The sequence below is a fragment of the Mustela putorius genome, unplaced genomic scaffold (assembly GCF_011764305.1).
Source record: "Mustela putorius furo isolate JIRA1106 unplaced genomic scaffold, ASM1176430v1.1 tig00000193_pilon_pilon_pilon, whole genome shotgun sequence".
Taxonomy (NCBI): Eukaryota; Metazoa; Chordata; class Mammalia; order Carnivora; family Mustelidae; genus Mustela; species Mustela putorius.
The window spans coordinates 285,297-292,482 of record NW_025421309.1 but is presented as its reverse complement, the minus strand read 5'-3'; positions in this window follow the sequence as shown (position 1 = coordinate 292,482).

Here is a 7,186-nt window from a genome sequence, read left to right as displayed (position 1 = left end):
CCCAGGACCAGCCTATTTACAGGTTGTCTGTGAGTATAAGAGCAGGTATTCTATACAATATAAATTACTCTTCTAGAATTAATATTATCAATTTTGTTCATTATTTTATTATATATTTAGAAGAGAAGAATTAACTATTTTTGTTATTTTAATAAAGAAAGATTTCTTTTTGGAAAACAATTTATGTTTTGAATCACAAATATCATAATCTTAGAACTCACATAGTTGGAGCCATTTGGAATTCATCTCCTGCGCCATGGTTTTTTTCTTCCTTTTGGGAAGCTTGTTTCCTTAGCTATTGTTTAAATTTAAAAAAAAAAAAAAGGATTTTGGATGGAATAAGTTTGCCAGTTTAACAAAATAGCATTTTTATGCAATATATCAGTAAATTCCTCTATGAAGGAGGCCTTCCTACCAAGAATATGCATTCCATTTTCAAATAAGTTAGTGACACTTTCTTCAAAGCTTCTTTTCTAAGACTTACCCAAAGTTCAAAAGTCATCTTCTCCTTTATACCAACCTGCGATAAGCGAGGTATAACTACTCTGAAGTTGCTTTTGTGTTGTTGTTGTTTTTACTCATAAAGGACCAGACTGTAGCCTTGGGTCCTTGGGTGCTTTGTGTTGCCAGGTTTGTCCATTATGTGTCAATATCAACATGGTAAGACCATGTTCTTACACTCTAGTATGTGCTACACATGTGTTGGGTAAGACGACCTGATGATTTCATCCCCTCATTTGACAGAAAGAAGAAATAGAGAGTTTTCATGAATTACTCAGCAACAAAAGTACGGTGGAGACATACTTACACAAATTATCATTTATTTTAATGAGAAGCTACTTTAAAGACTCCCTCAAAACTACCCCTGAGTTATGTTTTTAAGAAACAACCAAAAATGCAATCTTGTCATTTTCCTTCTTAAATACCCAAAAAATCTTCTTGGACCTACAGAATCTAACTTCAATTCATCTACCAAACTATATCTACATCATTCATTCATTCATGAATTCATCCATTTATTCATTCATTTAATATACATTTATTGAGAAGCAGGAGGCATTGAGATAGGTGATAGGAATAGAGTAAATGATACAGAAACATTTCCTGTTTTCAAGTCAGTTAAAATTTAGTAAATGATAAAGACCTTCTGCAGATCACAACTATTTCATTGCATAGGCTGATTAGTTGATTAGCTGATCTTCCAGCTTTTTCCTACACACACCCTCAGCACCAGCTGTACAAGTCTTCCCACACAGTCCTCCATCTTTCCCATGCTTGCCCATTTGTGTCATATGGCTTTGCATTTGGTGCGTTGTGTTTTTCCTGTCTTGAATATCTAGTTCTCTTCTGGCAAACTCCTTCTCATTCATACTACTCAATTATTACCTTTCTGGAAGCTTCTCTACCAGAGCGAATTGTTTGTTCTGAGGCCTCAGGGCAATATGTATCTTGGGTATTGTGTTACTTTGCAGCCACCTTTTAATAAGTGTGTTCTGTTCACTGCTTAAGAGCAAAGTTCTAACATGCATGGGTTTGAGTCTTGTCTGTGCTTTTTTTCACTATGCCCATGAATAAATAATTTAACTTCTCTGATGATCAGTTTCTTTATGGTTAAAATGTGGTTATAATAGCATTTGCCTCTGCATGTTGGAACAAAGGAATAAGTTAGTACCTGTAACATATTTCTACAGAGCTTAGAAAATATTAAATGCTTCATTAATATAAGTTTTTTATATTATTATCAGGCTTAATTTCCTGAATGACAGTAGTTTTCGATAAATGCATGTTGAAAATTTGAAAATATAACTTTGTCTACTGAACTTTAAATAGATTAAAAAAAAAACAACTAGAAACTAAAATTATGTCTAGGACTACCTACTCAAATATAAACAAGTATCCAATAAAAATCAACATTATTTTAATAGACTGGCTTTATAATTCTAACCATAATCAGTGATGAAAAATGCTACAGATAATTCATTTTTTTAAAGATTTTATTTATTTATTTGACGGAGAGAGATCATGAGTAGGCAGAGAGGCAGGCAGAGAGAGAGAGAGGAGGAAGCAGGCTCCTGCTGAGCAGAGAGCCCGATGCGGGACTCGATCCCAGGACCCCGAGATCATGACCTGAGCCGAAGGCAGCGGCTTAACCCACTGAGCCACCCAGGCGCCCCTAATTCATTTTTTATATTGCATTCATTTGTCTTAAGTTGACTTGGGTATTTTTAATAAGGTGTCGTTTTATGATTTGTTTCAAATTATTTTTCCTTCACTATTTGGTTAGGGGGTCTAATGAAGCAGACAACAGTGTTTCAGTTTTTCTCTTCCTCAAGGGATAATTCATCCATTGTGGTACAAACAATTGTAGTATAGCTTTAAATAACACCAAAAATTTTACCCAAAGAAAAAACAATGTGCAAATGAATTTAAGAAATTAACATTCTACTCAAATACTACTACATGTACACCAGATTACATACATAAATTCATAAAAGGAAGAAAAAAATGATGTTGCTATTCCAAAAATGTGTATTTCTGTTCTGGTGGTCAAACAAAACAAAATATAATGCTATGATAGCAAGGATGCATCTACACTAATGCCACAGTATTTCATTCTGGAGGGCAGTGGGAACCTTAGGAAAGAAATTATTGTAGATTGCAATGTCACTGGTCATATACAATGTTTCTGGCCTCCTGATGAACAATTTGCACATTTGGCTGGAAATTACCACCCCCACCTTGCACATTCTTCAACATCTAATATCAGGTTCAAAGTCACATATTTATGGATCATATTGTTTAGATTTTGAATCACTGAGGTATGGATCTGAAAGAGATACAACACTGCTAGGCTTTATAGTAATCTTTGCATTGCTATATGAAACAAAAATGAAAAAAATATATAAAGAATTTAAATAATTTTGGTGCAAGTTGGATAAATAATGTTTGAAATAATCCATTTTATTTATTTATTTATTTTAAAATTTTTGTTTTTATTTATTTGACAGACAGAGATCACAAGTAGGCAGAGAGGCAGGCCAAGATATAGAGTGGGGAAGCAGGCTCCCTGCTGAGCAGAAAGCCCGATGCGGGGCTGGATCCCAGGATCCTGAGATCATGACCTGAAACAAGGGCAGAGGCTTAACCCACTGAGCCATCCAGGTGCCCCTAAAATAATCCAGTCATTTATAAACTCAAAAACAGCGTCAGATAAGTGATAGAATAATGTATTGTGATAGCTTCATCAACATCTTCAAAAAAGAAATGAAGACTTGAAGGCTGAAGTAAAGCAATAATTAACAATGAAGGAAAAAAAACCTTTTGAGATTATATTTATAGGAAATGATGAAATATAATATAAGACATGCCAATCAATATTAAGAATCCTTTGGGTGGTTGGGGTGGGTGGCCTGGGTGTCTCAGTCATTAAGTGTCTGCCTTTGGCTCAGGTCATGATCCCAAGGTCCTGGAATCAAGCCCTGCATTGGGCTCCTGCTCCTCAGGAAGCCTGCTCCTCCCTCTCCCGCTCCCCAGTGCTTGTGTTCCTCTCTTGCTGTGTCTCTTTCAAATAAATAAAATCTTAAAAAAAAAAAAAAAGAATCCTTTGGTAAGATTTTAGGAAATTATAAGCAGCTTAACATAAATGATGGTTACATGACACCATTTTTTTTTTCTTTTCAAGAGTTAACAATCATCAGCCTCAGGACCTCAGCAAAAAACCTACCATATCTCATTCTCTGATGCCTAAGGCTGATGGTCCACTGCCCCTTATACTGACATCCGCACTGAGGCTCTACCTTCCACCTACTAGGTGAAGTCAGAGTAAAAATAATACCAATTACTACAATGCAGACAAGATCCATCTTCATTTGTTCAGTATTCACTTGGCAGATGCAGTTCTAATCAACATTATCATAATGTATTATTTCGGCCTCAGTACCAGCATATCCATCTTAGCAGAATCACCTTTTTGTATATTCTGCATGGCTTAAACACCAGAAATTTATTTTCTCACCATTCTGGAACCTAGAAGTCCAAGATCAGAATGCCAGAGCATCAAGTTCTGGTGAGAACACTCCTTCTGGCTTCCAAAAGGGTCACTTTTTTTTCTGTGTCCTCACGGGTTTGAGAGAGCTAAGGAGCACACTCTCTGGCATCTCTTTCTCTAAGGATATTAGTCTCATCATGAGGGCCTCATTCTTGTGACCTCCTCTCAACCAAAATACTGTCCAAAGGCCATAGCCCCAAATACTATCATAATTGCAATTAAGGCTTCAAACTAATTTGAGGTTTTATATTAGTCCATAACATAATCCTTAATTTTCAGGTTTGTTGTTTTCCTTTCTTACTCTTTAGTGTTTCAACAACAACAACAACAAATTACACCATTACATTTTCATATATCAGCTGTGTGTGACCAAAGAGATCATTAGAGATTTAGAAAGTCAAAGTTCTTACCCAGTAAACTTTACCAACAATATCAAAAGTACAACAACCTGTGAATATTGATAAGGCAGAGGGAGGTATAAGACCACAAATGCAGAAACCCAGGTCATTTCTTGAGACATTGGGGTATTCTCTGGGCCCCAATCAACATAGAAGAAAGCTAAGCTCTAGTTATGACCATATCAGTTGTACAGATGAGAGTGGTTTGGGTCATGAATTATCTTCATTTATATTCTAATAAGTGTATTACTTGGAGAACATTTTCCACATAAAACCATAGGTAAATTCAACCAGTAAAACTTGAGAACCCTTGAGCATTGTGTGTAGTTAATTGAGTCAAGTTGAAAAATGTAACATGATCATACATTTTTAAGTGTTTCGTATGTCTCAGTGTAACAGAAATTTGCTTTCTCATAGTGTTTCTAGCAAATTTATTTTTCCACATAAATCCATAGATTTGTTGTTTGGTTACAGTAAGTCAGATGTTGGCATTTTTTTTCTATAAAGCGCCAGAGAGTATTTTAGACTTTGTGGGCCACATATAGTCTCCATTAATCTTTGTATTTTATTTTTACAACATGTAAAAAAGTTAAAAACATTCTTAACTCATAGGTCTTAGTTTGCTGACCACTACATAAGCAATTGTAGACAGATCAAATATATCCTACTAAAACTATGTCATAGATAAGGATTCTTCTGCAATTAAATACCATTTAGTTCATTTTCTCAGTATGTTGTGTACGTGTGTGTGTGTGTGTGTGTGTGTGTGTGTGTATTTTTTTTCCCTGTATGTTAAGATGTTTTGACATCTTAAAAAACTTTCTGGCTGGAGGAGACCTTCCCTTCTGATTTAGCCTATTCTTAGAGCTAGCAAGGAACTCAACCTGGAGAACACCTTTGATGTGAAACTAATCAGTTCAGATTCAAACCTCCTTTATCTGGTGTATATACCAAGGAAGCAAAATCCTTCTGCATTAATCATCCCAAGACCAACTACTAGGCACCCACAGAGGGGTACCACCCCTATCGCCTAAAACCAGCTGAAATTATTCCAAGTGTCCAACTATTTACCTTGCTTTGTTTTGTCTTTCGTATAGAAACCCCACTGAAGGTCAAGATCTTTGTGCTCCCCTCATTCGTACTTCTGCTTCTTGACCAAAATCTGGTTTCCTCCTTTGACTTTATGTGGTGAGCCATGACTTTTGTGTCTATGGGAATTGTGAGTTATTATTAAACCTTTTCTTTCAATGTATCAAAATCTGTGTGTGCTCACTCAGTCATCTTTATAAATCAAGACCCAGGTACAGCACACTAGGAAGTCTGAGTTCAGCATGTTTACAAGGAGATTTGATGGTGTTACCTGCTGTCTTTCTCTCTAAGGAATGTCACCCAGTAAAGGAAGGGAATGGATTGAAATCTTGCTAAACATTTCCGTTGCAGTATAGTGTTCCACCCTTCATATATTTTCACGTGCATAGTACTAATAAGTATTTTAAAAATAAAATTGTAAATACAATGATTGTATTGTTTTGTTAGTAATTTTAGTTTGGTTCTTTTTCTCTTAGGTCTAATATTATATTTACTTCAGGTTTATTTTTTTTAATTAAAAAAATGTTTTTATAAACACATAATGTATTGTATGCCCCAGGGTTGCAGGTCTGTGAATCACCAGGTTTACACACTTCACAGCACTAACCATAGCCCATACCCCCCCCCAATATCCATAACCCCACCACCCTCTCCCTACCACCCTCGCACCCCACAACCATCAGTTTGTGCTGTGAGATTAAGAGTCTCTTACGGTCTGTCTCCCTCCTGATCTCATCTTGTTTCATTTATTCTTTTCCTATCCCCCAAACCCCCCACATTGCATCTCCATTTCCTCATATCAGGGAGATCATATGATAGTTGTCTTTCTCTGATTGACTTATTTTGCTAAGCATAATACCCTCTAGTTCCATCCACATCATCACAAATGGCAAGATTTCATATCTTTTGATGGTTTCATAGTATTCCATTGACATCTAGGTCCTTTCCATAGTTTGGCTATTGTGGACATTGATACTATAAATAATCGGGTGCACGTGCCTCTTCGGATCGCTTTGTTTGTATTTTTAGGGTAAATACCCAGTAGTACAATTGCTGGGTCATAGGGTAGCTCTATTTTCAACTTTTTGAGGAGAGTCCATGCTGTCTCCTACAGTGACTGCACCAGCTTGCATTCCCACCAACAGTGTAGGAGGGATCCCCTTTCTCCGCATCCTTGCGAGCATCTGTCATTTCCTGACTTGTTCATTTTAGCCATTCTGACTGGTGTGAGGCAGTATCTCATTGTGGTTTTGATTTTTATTTCCCTGATACCAAGTGATGTGGAGCAATTTTTCATGTGTCTGTGGGCCATTTGGATGACTTCTTTGCAGAAATGTCTGTACATGTCTTCTGCCCATTTCTTGGATTGGATTATTTGTTCTTTGGATATTCAGTTTGCTAAGCTCTTTATAGATTTTGGATACTAGCCCTTTATCTGATATGCCGTTTGCAAATATCTTCTCCCATTCTGTCAGTTGTCTTTTGGTTTTGTTAACTGTTTCCTTTGCTGTGCATAAGCTTATGACCTTGATGAAGTCCCAATAGTTCATTTTGCCCTTGCTTCCCTTGCCTTTGGCAATGATCCTAGGAAGAAGTTGCTGTGGCTGACGTCGAAGAGGTTGCTGCCTGTGTTCTCCTCAAGGATTTTGAT